The 14535-nt window shown below is 39.4% G+C and overlaps 2 pseudogenes; both read left to right on the forward strand.

The window, feature by feature from the left end:
- The first annotated feature begins 6729 nt into the window (after positions 1-6729).
- Positions 6730-9871, forward strand: LOC126614965 (uncharacterized; annotated as a pseudogene).
- A 1724-nt stretch (positions 9872-11595) lies between these two features.
- On the forward strand, positions 11596-12291 carry LOC126614970 (polyubiquitin-like; annotated as a pseudogene).
- Positions 12292-14535: the final 2244 nt, after the last annotated feature.

The following is a 14535-nucleotide window of genomic DNA, read 5'->3' on the forward strand; positions in this document are numbered from 1 at the left end:
TATTTTTGCTAGAGCCATTCTTGACCTATTTGGATCTTCTTGGTCATCATCGGACTCTCCATCAATATACTCATCTCGCTCATCCTCCACTATCATATTGTGTAATATGATGCAAGACATCATGATGGAGTTCAAATTTTCTCGACTCCACCCTCTTGCCGGTTCGCTGATAATCTTCCACCGTGCTTGTAGAATACCGAAAGCTCTCTCAACATCTTTCCGGTATGCCTCTTGGTGTAAGGTAAACAACTTTTCTACATCATTCCTAGGGTTTGGAATTGCTTGGACAAGTGTCGCCCACTTTGGGTAGATGTCATCTGCCAAGTAATACTCCATATTGTATTCATGGCCGTTGATGTAGTAGTCAAGTTGAGGTGCTTTACCTTCCGTCAAGTTATTGAAGAGGGGTGAATGCCCAAGAACTGTAATGTCATTTTGGGATCCAGGGACTCCAAAGAAAGCATGCCAGATCCATGTGTCATATGAGGCAACTGCCTCTAACACAACAGTTGGCTTTCTTGACCTTCCGCTAAAGCTTCCTTGCCATCCAGTGGGACAGTTCTTCCAATCCCAATGCATGCAGTCTAATGACCCTATCATGCCCGGAAACCCACGGTCTTCAGCTTTGTGAATGAGCCGATTCAGATCTTCTTGATTTGGCTCTCGGAGGTATTCATCTTTGTAAACCTGAACAATTGTGTTACAAAATTCTTCAAGAGTATCAAGGCATGTAGACTCAGACATACCATGGGTTTCATCCATCGAATCAGCTGAGGAGCCATATGCCATCATTCGGAGTGCAACAGTAACCTTCTGATGAGGTGAGAAACCAGGGCGGCCTGCTCTGTCCCGCTTCTGTCGAAAGTATGGATTGACCTGCTGGACATCACGAAGTAAACGCTCGAAGACATGACGCCTCATCCGGAAGCGACGTCTGAAATCCTCTTCTGTGTACACCGAGTCGGGGTTGAAGTAGTTGTTCATCAGATTGGCATGCGCCATCGCTCTGTTTCGTGGTTTGTAAGAGCGACCAGCAACAGAGCCACCCCATTGAGGTTGTTCCTCAATTGGCTGACACACCATGGCCGCAGCCATGGCTGCTGCCATGTTTTGTGTGTTGCGCCTTACTTGAACTTCTTCATCTGACTCCTCATCTTCTCGTCTCATTTGCGCCCATTTTTCTTCCAATTTGGAATTGGATGAGGACCCCCAATTGGAATTGGATGAAGATCCAAAGTTGGAATTCATTGCAAACTTGAATTGAAAGAGATTGAATTGCAAGAGATTGAATTGAAATAGATTGAATTTAAAGTTGTGTGAATTATAGCCCAATATCCACCCTATTTATAGCAAAAAAAATTCAAATCCAACGGCTAGCTGACGTCAGCATGATGTCAACTACCAACGGCTAGCTGACATCATGTTGACGTCACCTAGCCGTTAGATTTGAATTTAAATTGTAGTTTTTAAATAATAAATTATGTTTGGCCCTATGGCCATTTGGCCCTCGGTTGGAGACGGTTTTTTGTGACAGGGCTAAAACGAGCCCTTTGGCCCTCTGGCCCTCGGTTGGAGACGGAGGCAAATATGGCCCTGTATTGGTCATTAAAATATTAATATCTTGAGGAATCTTGGAGGGCCAGAGGGCTCAAACGAGCCCTCTGGCCAGCCCTCGGTTGGAGATGGCCATAGCACATTCTGCTGCAAAACTAACTTGGGTTTGCAAAATCCTTAAAGATCTTCATTCTCCTCTCCCTACATTGCCTACCCTATGGTGTGATAATATTTCAGCAATCTCTTTGGCATCTAATCCTATTTTTCGTGCTCGCACCAAGCATATTGAGATTGACTATCACTACATTCGGGAGTTGGTTCTCGCAAATCTCATCAAAGTCTGCTATGTTTGCAGTGAAGACCAATTGGCTGATCTTCACACCAAATCTTTGTTTAAAAGCAGATTCTCTTATTTGTGTTCCAAGCTTCCAATTGGAATCCTATCTGATTCCTCTTTTAGCTTGATGGGGTGTATTAGGGAGAATGACAAGACATCAAATATAGTTACTGTTAAATAGTTTGTTAAAGGTAAATGTAATCAGTTTTGTTAGTAACTGTAGTTAGTCAAGGTAGTTGAGGGTATTCTTGTAATTAGCCTAAGGCAGCTAAGGCTATATATATTCATATATGTACAACTAAATTATTGATTCAATACAATCAAGAAAACTTACTGTTGAAGTTTTCTATTTCTATATCGCTATCCACGAAATTCGAACCTAAGACCTCTCACTTCTAAGCGAAGATGAATACACTAGTACAACAATATGTTTGCGCGACGGAAACTTGCGCGACGTAGCAAATTTCGTCGCGCAAACATACTTTGCGCAACGACACTTTGAGCGACGCCAGGCTTCGTCGCCCAAAGACGCCAGGCTTCGTCGCACAAAGTTTTGGCGCCAAATCAAGATAATTTACCACTTTTTTCCTAATTTTGCGCGACGCTGGTGCACATACGTCACGCAAAGATGTTTTGCGCGACGTAGGCATCCCTGCGTCGCGCAAAACAGCTTTGAGCGACGTATGTCTTTGTCGCGTGAAGCTGTTTTGCGCAACGTAGGGGTACCTACGTCGCGCCAATATTTTTTTTTTTTTTGGGCCTATCTTTTGGGGTTCTTGCATTGCCTTTTTCTTTTGTTGTATCCACTTGTGTAAATGTTTTAAATTGACGATCGAATTAATTCATTGTATTTATATAGGGGTAAGGAATGTAGCTGTAAAAAATCATCAAAATCGGAGTTAAAATAACCGTTAAATCGTGATTTTTCATTTATCGCTGTCGAAAAGGTTTGTCCCATTACTTGATATCTGAATATTATTTTTTTGCAATTTTTAGCATTTGCGATCTCGAAACATGTACAAACAAGTTTGACGGTTGGATCGTTGAAACTAATTTCGTACAATGCGTTTCCCATCAAAACAATAGATTCACTAACACTTAGAGTTTATTTATACTTTCATTAAGTATAATATAAAATTTTGTGGTATTCACTTCTGTAAATGTTTTAATTCGTTGATCGAATTAGTTCATAAGCAAAAGGGAAATACATATTTAAAAAAAAAACAAAAAAAAACAAAAACAAAGGCTTTGCGCGACGTAGGTACCCTTGCGTCGCGCAAAACATCTTTGCGCGACGTAGGCCTACGTCGCGCAAAGCGTTTTTTTTTTTTTGGGCCTTTTGCTTTTCTTTTGGGGTTCTTACATTGTCTTTTTCTTTTGTTGTATCCACTTATGTAAATATTTTAAATTGACGATCGAATTAGTTCATTGTATTCATATAGGATCAAGGAGTGTAGCTGTAAAAAAATCATCAAAATCGGAGTTAAAATAACCGTTAAATCGTGATTTTTCGTTTATAACCGTCGAAAAGTTTTGTCCCGTTACTTGATCTTTGAATGTTGTTTTTTTGTGATTTTTTGGCGTATGCGATCTCGAAGCATATACAAACAAGTTTGACGGTTGGATCGTTGAAACTAGTTTTGTACAATGTGTATCCCATCAAAACAATAGATTCACTAACACTTAGAGTTTATTTATATTTTCATTAACTATAACATAAGATTTGTGGTATCCACTTGTGTAAATATTTTAAATTGACGATCGAATTAGTTCATTGTATTCATATAGGATCAATGAGTGTAGCTGTAAAAAATCATCAAAATCGGAGTTAAAATAACCGTTAAATCGTGATTTTTCGTTTATAACCGTCGAAAAGTTTTGTCCCGTTACTTGATCTTTGAATGTTTTTTTTTTGTGATTTTTTGGCGTATGCGATCTCGAAGCATATACAAACAAGTTTGACGGTTGGATCGTTGAAACTAGTTTTGTACAATGTGTATCTCATCAAAACAATAGCATTCATTGGTTAAACAAAGTCTTTTTACATTAAGTTACATATTAAAAAAAAAACACTTAAAAAAAAAAACATAAAAGTAAAAATATTTTACAATGATGTGTAAACTAATAGCATTCATTGGTCAGGTGGTGCTTCAGTAGTCGGCGGAGCTTCAGCAGTCGGCGGGGCCACAGAAGGAGGAGGCAACAAAGGTTGATCAGTTGGAGCTTCACTACGCGGTGCCGCTCCTGAAGACGAAGGCAGATGCTGTTGGAACAAACCCACAAACCTCCGATGATCAAGTAAAATTTGACCATCAGTGTCCTGCATCTGGTCAATTTTCCTCTTCATGTTGGTGGCATAGCTGTGTGCGAGCTTGTGCAACTCTTTATTCTCATGCTTGAGCCCTCTAATCTCTTGCTTGAGACTCATCACTTCAGCCGCCAACGATTCAACTTGACGGGTTCGGGCAAATAGGCGTTGGGCCATGTTGGACACGGAACCTGCACACTGCACACTGAGAGCCAGAGACTCCTTGATAGCCAATTCATCAGACCGCCTTGAAAACAGTCTGTTATCTTTAGGAGTGACAAGGTTCCGGGCCACCACCGCAGCTGTCATATCATTCTTCATCACCGAAGCCCCAACGGTAAGGGGACCAAAAGGGGATATGAAAGATGGGCGCCATATGTTGTCTGGTGAAGGCGGAGCTGCCTCTTCACCAATGTTCAAGTCAAAACGACGATCGGAAGGGCCAGACATTTTCTGAAGGTGTTGAGAAAGAAGAGATCGGACAGATTCAGATTTCGGAAGTGCAAGAAGGGAGTGTTTACAGGAGGGAGCTCAAGTATGTTGTGGAAAAAAAGTGACGCCTCTATAAAAAGAAGAAATCAAAGAGGCGCTCCTCAGAAATCGAAGAGGCGTCCTCTCGCAAATCGAAGAGTGTCAGCTTTCTCAAAAGTTGGGCTTGCTCACAAACCACCGATTCCAGATATCGAAGAGTGTCAGCTTTCTCAGCCTCGTCAGCAACCGTCACACGCAAACTCAGCTTTGCGAAAATCACGGAAAATTTTCGGAAATCACGGCCTCGTCAGCACTTGTCACATGCAGAGAAAGCTTTGCGGAAATCACGGGTAGTTTGTCGAAGCGCCGATTCCAACGGTCATCGCTTTCGAAAACCGAAATTCCTATATATGTCGACCTCCCTCCTCCACGGACAGACAAACCTGCAAAAATGCTCAACAATTTCTCGCATTCGAGAAGGCACCCTCAACATAACCTCTCGAAATACTCAGCTTTATTTCCCCCCGATAAGACCTCAGCAAATAAGCCACACCAAGAACAAGAGTATCTCATATCATCAGGGTCGAAAGCAAGAGTATCCCATATCATGCTTTCTCCCTGTCTTTGTCTTTGTCTTTGTCTTTCTCCCTATCTTTGTCTTTGCCTGGAACTTTTGCTCTCGAGTACTCATTCTCAACTGTTGTCAAGGTCACGAATTCCACCGGCAAATACCTCATGATAGTGGATCAGATATTGGCAAATACCTCAACAGCAAGAGTATCTCATATCATCAGGGTTGAACGTACTCTAGATTTGATGGACTTGTTTTGACCCTCAAATTCTTGAGTCAACTCACTAAGGCGTCGTGAACTACACGTGCCGATTCACCACTCTTGAGTCAAATCCTTAAAGATCAAGCAACCACCGGTCCTTGAAGATATCACAAGCCCGATTCAAGATCAAGTGTTCACCACCCTGAATCAAATCCAGTTCAAGAATAAGCATGTGCAAAGTTACTTCAAAAGCAAAAGTATTTCATATCATCTCTTCTCCATTTGCTTCTCCTTATCCTTGGTACTATTTACTAGCCAAGGAGAAGGAGAACAATCAAATCCATTTGCTTGCTTGGAAGTCTGATTGCTTACCTTGTCTGTTACCTCCTTCGACAAATCTCCTAGCTCGGCGACTTGGGAGACTCCTACTATTTGTGTTGAGAAACAGTCAAACTTCGTATAAATTAAATTCTTCCATTTTACTGTTAAAGTAGTAACTTGATTGGATTACTTAATGAGAAGCATGAAGCACGGTCCAGATTACAGTCAAACTTAATGATTGCTAAACCCCAAAGTTAATTATCTAGATTACATCGCTTATCCATATTCCTAATAATTATGATCGATAATAGCAATAATAATTAAAAGTCTATACGCAAAAATCTGAAAGTTAATGGGGAGAGAGGGATCTTATATTATTTCAAAAGAGCTTACATTCTTGGCACGGTATGAAAATAAATTATATATAAAAATAAAAGTCAATATATTATGCTATGTAGCAGAAAGTAAAAAAAATAGGATTATATTATGCTAATTTGCAGATGCAGGTACATTCTAGGGTTCTAGAATATAGAAGCCAGCTAATTAGTAATTAACTATGGTTCAAGCCAGCTAATTAATTGGGTAGCTAGCTGGGTTAAATGGAATATAATGCACAACTATCTGAGAAAGGTCAAGAAGTTTAATAAAATGCACAGCTTGAAGAGTCATTTTCTGAGTGGATAAACAGTAGTGGAAACATTGAATACTAATTATGCATAATTAAAGTTTCGGTCACATTGAATAATAATTATGCATAATTAAAGAAAAGGAATTGTTTAGAGTTTTTCTAGTTATATGAGCTCTAGTATAGTAGGATGAGAACGGGTTTGGATATGGAATTTTTCCATGAAGAAAGAGAAAGAGGGTCCATGTTATCATATGGAGGGCCAACATGCAACAGTAAACCCAATGGGTTTGATTTATGCTTTATTGACTGATTTCCCTCTCGCCCATCTGCAAACAAATTTCCCTTTCCCCCTTTTTTCCTCCTAACAAATTTCTCAAAAATTTGGACAGTTTTCTCCACATATTTTCACTAACTTTCTCAATTCGGTAAATCCGGTTTCTGGGAAGATGCGCGACGCATTTTTGGGCAGTTTTCGTCTCAGGTAATGATCTTTGTGAACCTTAAAAGCATATTTCATATTTCCAGAACTGGGTTTTTTGGGCAGTTTCCATTTCATATTTCCAGAACTGGGTTTTAGCTATTTAATGATCTCTGTGAACCTTAAAAGCATGAATTCTTACTCTGTCCTCCCTATTACAAAATTTCACTACATGGGTTTTGTTCAATCCCAGTTTTCCACATATGGGATTTCAATCCTTTGATCCATATTGGAAGCTCATGCACTTTGAGCTTTAATACTTGATTCATGCACTTGTTTAGAATATGGGCATTAATATATAGTATTGATATTATTGCTATTATTGCTTTTTGAATAATCTTGATATAGTATTGATATGGGATGAGCTAGTGTCGGCAAAATTAATGAAAAGGAAGGGAATCGAAAAGGAATTGCATAATTAAAGAAAAGGAATTGTTTAGAATTGTTTAGAGTTTTTCTAATTAAAGAAAGGGAATCGAAAGTAAGTATAATCATATGGGATGAGCTAGTGTCGGCAAAATTAATTACCTTTGGAAACTTGATGCCAAGTAGATGCTGCAAGTTTTTCAAACTATATATTGGAGTTGAGTCAAAATTAATTACCTTTGGAAACTTGATGTCAAGTAGATGCTGCAACGATCCAACCACAAAATTAATTTTATGTTGTTAATTTTTATTCTGCATTTTAGACTATGCAAGTGCCAATGTGCTTGCTGGCTATGACAAATTGCAAGTCCTACTTCTTGGCAAGAAGTATGGGTCTGGCGGCAATGGTTAATGATGCTTTGTTCAGTTTTCTTTGCTTTTTTCACACTTGGGTTATTTGTTCAGTTTTCTTTGCTTTTTTCTTCTAGTTTCAAATGCAAGAAAGGATTAGTTTCTAATGTTATATTTTTATGGTTAAAAAAGTGTATAGATGTCGTATTTGATCACTCGTCGTCGGAGTGTGACCAATGTGACCAATGAGCCTACACCCCTTGGTGAGCCTGCTGCTACGGCGTCCCAAGTGCCTATCTCATTGACGTCATCAGTGTCGGTTGAGCAGGTCAGTGCACGGCGGCCTCACCGGCGCCGTCGCGAGCCGGAACCTTTTGATCACACTTCCTCGGCATCCAGAGTAGAGGGTGAGGCCTCCCAGCCAGGTAGTTTTTTCTAATTCTCACTACGTTGTAATTTTTTTTGATCATTTTAAAACTATTATTTTTATGATGGTCAAAATTTGTTGGATTGTGAAAATGTGTTGCAGGTTGTGAATTACTGTTATTTTACTGTTATAAGGTTTTCGGAAATGCTATACCATTAGGGGAGGTTGTGTCAAATTTTTTTTTACAAATTTAAGCTTACGATTTTCACCATTTAAGTATTTTTGGCCAGCTAAAAAAACCACCAGGGGACCTAATCGAATGTTGAAGCAGTTAGAGGGCGCACGGCAGAACGGCTCCAGGATCAAGATTGTGTATGACCCGCGACATTGTGGAGCGGCTACCTCACAGCAGCATAGCGGCATCGCTACTAGTTGTGGTGTTGTTATTCGAGATAATTGTCCCTTTCAGCAGGGGTCTTGGGCAAAAATTCCCGAGGAGACGAGGACATTAGTGCGAGACAGGTTGTCGGTTAGTATATTTAATTTTAGCTGTTATTATTTTTTAAATTTTGTTTACAAATATTCAAAACCAAAATATATTATCTTAATATTATTAAATTTGTTACAATTATTTTATTATTTTTCATATTCGTAGTGCGTTTATGATCTTGAGGACATATCCCCTGAGGCTATGGCCTACTTAGAGGGGACCTTAGCAACCCGATACAAACAATGGAAGAACAATTTTCACATGCTTTTTAAGCAATGGAATGATCCGGAGATTGCTCGTCTACATGTTCCAATGGAGTTGAAGGACCGGCCAGAGGATTGGGAGTGGCTCTGCAAACATTTTACGGACCCAAAATTTGTGGTATATACATAATATTTTAATAATAATTTATTATTGTACATGTTATTTTTTTAAGCTTTTTTATTAATTTATTTCAAATAGTCGCACTAACATGTATATTGTGTGTTTAACAGAAGAAATCTATTGCTGGCCAGAAAGCTCGGGAGTCAAAGACACTTCTCCACCATTCTGGTTCAAAGCCCTTTTCGTATAGGCTTGAGGCACGACGTGAGGTAAAAGTAAATTAACTTTGAAATTTTATACAATTTATTTATTATTATTGATTAATAAAATTTTCTTCATGTTTTTTTCTTCAGGAGGGTTCTATGTTCCCAGAGATCGACATGTTCGAGGAAGTTTACGTTCGACCTAATAATGAGACCACTAAGCAACTTCATGTAAGTATATGTAATTATCATTATTCTTATATGTAAGAATCGTTCAAATATTATCTATATTTTGTTATTAAACATTATATGTTTTTTCTTTATTATTACAGGCTACTATGGTGGAAAAAGAGATGATGTTCTCCACGAAGCAACATCGCAGCTTCCCTCGGAGACTCCGATCGAGGACATCACACTACCTGAGGATGTAGGTTTTCAGATCATGACTGATGTCCTGGATCAGAACTTTGGTCGTCGTCGTGGCAAGGTTGTTCGAGGTATGGGGAAAGCGGGAGTTCGTGAGACGGGTGCCTCTTCTTCCAGATCGAAAACAGTAGAGGTTAATGCATTGAAGGAGGAAGTGACGCAGTTGAGGGCCGAGGGTGAGCAGATGAAGGTGCAGCTGAGGGCCCAGGATGAGCGGATGAAGGCTCAGGACGAGGAGGTGAGGACCTGTGTCGGGAGGGTGCAAGAACTTGTACAAGCCATACAGATGGCTGGCCTCCAAATCTCGCTACCAGTACCTCATCTTGCTCCACCTTCGACCTCAGACCCATCTCGCCCTGCTGATACCCAGTAGCTTGATGTATTAAACCAGTTCACTTGTAGTTTTTTTTTGGTTTGGACATCTTGTATGCACATTTTTATATATTTTATAATTAAATACTTTTGTTTGGTTAATTAATTATTCTTTAGAATTTAATTATAATATTGATCAAGAATTTAAAAAAAATAACTCAAACCAAAAAAAGGGTTTTGCGCGACGTGCATCCTATGGTATGCGTCGTGCAAAGTACTTAGCGCGACGTGCGTGCGCGTCGTGCAAAGCACTTTGCACGACACACGTATACGTCGCGCTAAGTACTTTGCACGACGCGCGCGCACGTCGCGCTAAGTACTTTGCACGATGCACGTATACGTCGCGTAAAATACTTTGCACGACTCACGTATACGTCGCGCAAAATACTTTGCACGACGCATACGTGAGTTGCGCAAAGTATTTTGCGCGACGTATGTTATTGTTCGTCGCGCAAGCCATACGTCGCGCTAAGTACTTTGCACGACGCGCACGCACGTCGCGCTAAGTACTTTGCACGACGCATACGTGAGTCGCGCAAAGTACTTAGTGCGACGCATGTTATTGTTCGTCGCGCAAGCCCTACCGTCACTGCCTTGGCGCGACGGTCAGCGCCCGACGAACCCTTCGTCGCGCAAACCCTTAGGCAACGACTTTTGGCTTTGCGCGACGCATTTATGTACGTCGCGCAAAGTGTTTTTTCTACTAGTGATACTACCAGACTGTAGTACTAAGTGGTTGTACAAACAAGTTTTTATTGTTTTTTTTTTCTAAACTCCACAACTATGTCACTTTACTAAGGAGCAGGGGAGTGGGCTTAGTCTCACAACGGGCTAGCAATAATGTGATTTAAATTCGCATTTGACGAGAATCGAACCTGAGACCTCTCATTTATAAGTAAAGATTAATAACATCAGATCATAGTACTAAATGACCTAAATGAGGCATCTAACATGTGTGTTTCAAAAGTTCTTTTCTTTCTTTTTCTATATGACTGTACGTCTTGTAACTATGCAGCCAGTCAGAAATACATTTTATTGTAAAAAAAATTTAAAAAAAAAAGGAGTAATTTTAGCCAATTTCAGAAACAGTTGGTATCCTAAAAACTCAAAAGTATGGTTCAACCAGTCTTCTATCTCTTTCCAAGATTCAAAATCTTCCAAACAAATTGTTTGTAAATTTGAAATCTAGCATCCGTGATTTTCTAAAATTTGGATTCTATTTTTTGATAAGTGCTAATAATATCCTATTAAAACTTGGCGTGCATGCCAAGGAAAATAATTAATCCTTATGCGTGGCATAGACTTGTGGCTTTTAATGCATTAAGTCGGCATTCGATCCTATAAATTAAGGCTCTTCGATGCCAAATCATTCATCGTTGAAAGCAAAGGCATATAGAAGTTCTGTGTAGCTGGCCCTCGTTCTTTCTCAAGGTTTGTACATATTTCCCATCATATTCTGCAGTTAACGTTCTTCAGTATGTTTTTAGGGTTTGATTAATTGTTTGATTCAATCAGTTATTTCCTAGAATTATTTTTTATCTTTCATTTTTTTATGAACGCCTGAGAACATTGGAAATTTAGAACACAAATTTGATTACAATTTTATATATTCGTTTGATTTGATTAGTTACTTTGCTACAATAAATTTTGTATAAATTACAGGAAAATATTGGAGGTTGTTTTGTATTCAATTTGAAAAATAAATTTTAGTTTTAACAAGTGATGAATGTAAGGATTCTTTTGTTTCGAAAACAAAGAAACTGATACCAAACGGGATCTTAAGTAATTAAGGGCATTGATTTACGATTTTTTTCTTCTCTAAACAGATGTAGATCTTTGTGAAAACCCTAACCGGAAAGACCATCACCCTCGAGGTTGAAAGCTCCGACACCATTGACAATGTCAAAGCCAAGATCCAAGACAAGGAAGGTATTCCCCCAGACCAGCAAAGGCTGATATTTGCCGGCAAGCAGCTCGAGGACGGCCGCACCCTCGCCGACTACAACATCCAGAAGGAGTCCACCCTCCACCTAGTTCTCCGTCTCCGTGGTGGTATGCAAATCTTCGTCAAGACCCTTACCGGGAATACCATTACTTTGGAAGTGGAAAGCTCCGACACTATTGACAATGTTAAGGCTAAAATCCAGGACAAGGAGGGCATCCCTCTGGACCAGCAGAGGTTGATCTTTGCAGGTAAGCAGCTCGAGGACGGAAGGACCCTTGCCGACTACAACATCCAGAAGGAGTCCACCCTTCATCTTGTACTCCGCCTCCGCGGTGGTTTTTGAGTTCGAGCTCATTGATGCTTGTCCCAGCCTCCTGGTCTGAGGAGTAGAAGTGAATCTAATGTTTTCTTTTGTGGCTGTGTATTGCCAGTAATTTGGGTTATTAATACTGCTTTCGTATGTGCTTTATGCTGTTGCAATTTCTATTATTTTGGTACTCCTGCATTCATTTGTTTAAATTGTGTGTTGAGAATATTTAAACTAGCATTTGTATGTTGAGGGATAACATATACCTTACGTGTATTAGCCATTGTTATCTATTATTCTGTTGATTGGTTATAACTGCCATTTGGATTGTTAGAGAGTTAGTTACAAAAGGGTAGTTTTGTAATAGTCCATGTATGCTGAGAGGCTATATAACACAATGTAAACACTTGTAATAGTTTCATATAGAATAATACAAAGAATTCAGAAACTCTCCGTCTCTTAAGCTTCTGTTCTTCTTATTCATTTTCTCATAGCTATATTTCTCAGAGTTAATATGGTATCATCGCCGGTTTGGTTCGTCGCCGTGCCGATTCTTGGTGTTTTTTCCGCTGCTCTGGAAGATTGAAGCTGTTGTGTACAAGTTCGAAGGGCTCGAGTGCGATTCTGAAGGTTACGGAAGGCTATTGAAGTTGGGTGTGTTCCTCGATTGTTGAGCTTGATTCAGGTGATATTTTTCTTTCGGTGATTGGAGCTAATTTTGATCATGGGTATTGGTTTTTTGTTTTTTGAGATTCTTGAAGATAGTGTTCGGTGTAAAGTTTGAGAAATTTTGCTGATTGATTGTATAGTCAAATGTTCATAAGGTTGTGATGCAGAAATACTTGTGCAGTTAGCATATTTGAGAAAGTTTCATTCTTTCTTGTTCGTTTTGGAAAGTTTCAATCTTTCTTGGTAAAGAGTTTCAGTCTCTTCGAACAGTGGTATTTTTCTTGTGAATTTTGGGAAAGAGTTTCAGTCTCTTCGAACAGTGGTATTTTTCTTGTGCATTTTGGGAAGTATCGATCTTTCTTGGTCAAGAGTTTCAGTCTCTTTGAAGTCTTGCAGTCTGTTTCAATTGCAAGGAGTGTTAATTTCTTCCTGTTCATTACATAATTGGAATTGTGTGTCTTTGTGATCAGTGTTAAGATGACTAATTCGACTGTTAAAGTAGAAAATTTGTTGGGGATGCTTACTATCAGATTGAAGGATGATAATTTTGTCAAATGGGCATTTCAGTTTAAAGCTGTGTTGAAGGGGTATAAATTGTTTGGTCATTTTGATGGCACTGATGTGTGTCCTCCGAAGTTTGTTTTGACTACTGATCTTGGAGTTACTGACGAAGTTACTAAAGCGTATATTGATTGGGAGTCAACTGATATGGCTTTGTTAAGTCTTTTGCTTGCCACATTGTCTGATGAAGCGATGGAGTATGTTCTTGGCTGCAAGAATGCTCATGAGGCTTGGGTGAATCTTGTCGATAGGTTTGCCTCTGTATCAAAATCACGAGTGAATCATCTAAAGACTGAACTGCATACTATACAAAAGGGAACTGACTCAATTGATAAGTATTTGCTGAGATTGAAAAATATTAGAGAGCAGTTAAGTGCTGCAGGGGAGTATGTCTCGGACAATGATGTTATAATTGCAGGATTGGCTGGGTTACCAAAAGAATATGCAATAATCAGAACGATTATTCTTGCTAAAGAGTCATCAATTACTCTCAAAGAGTTCAGAGCACAACTTCTTGGTGCTGAAAAGGAAATTGATGGTGAAATCAATGTGTTGTCTCAAAGTTTGTCAGCCTTGTATGTGCAAGGGACTGGTACAAATCCTGGATCTTCAATGGTCAATGGTTCTTCTTCTAATCCACAGAATCATAGTCACATTTCTGGTTCTACTGGTGGTGTTTTGTCACGGGTTCCTTTTAATGGGACATTGCAGTATCCATTGTCATCACAGTTTCAACCTAATATGCAGTCCTCTCAGTTCTATTCTACACAACAACCTCCTGACGGATTTTATCCTCCTGTACCATATGGTTTTGGTTTCTTTGGAAATTCTGGTTCTCATTCAGATACAAGAAATCAAAGTTCAAATTCTGGGTTTAGACCTTTCAATGGCTCGAATTCCAAGGGTCAACACAATTATAGGTCCAATAATGGTTACAAGGGGAAGAGTTTCAATTCTGGAGGATATAGGCAGAACTCCAATAACAGTGGTTGGTCGGGCAATACAGACACAAGGATGAATGTAGTAATTGAATGTCAAATCTGCAACAAACGAGGTCATACAGCAGTAAATTGTTTTCACAGGAACAACACCAATTCAACTCCTGATTTTTTGATCGAGTGCCAAATTTGTGGGAAGAAGGGTCATGTTGCTCTTAACTGTCATCACAGAAGCAACTACTCGTATCAAAGTCAATCTCCTCCATCTTCCATAACTGCTATGAATGCACAACAATCATCTCAGTTTATGCCTACAGATTCATGGATCGTGGATTCTGGTGCTTCT

This window comes from Malus sylvestris, chromosome 3 (assembly GCF_916048215.2).
Source record: "Malus sylvestris chromosome 3, drMalSylv7.2, whole genome shotgun sequence".
In the NCBI taxonomy this organism is placed as follows: domain Eukaryota; kingdom Viridiplantae; phylum Streptophyta; class Magnoliopsida; order Rosales; family Rosaceae; genus Malus; species Malus sylvestris.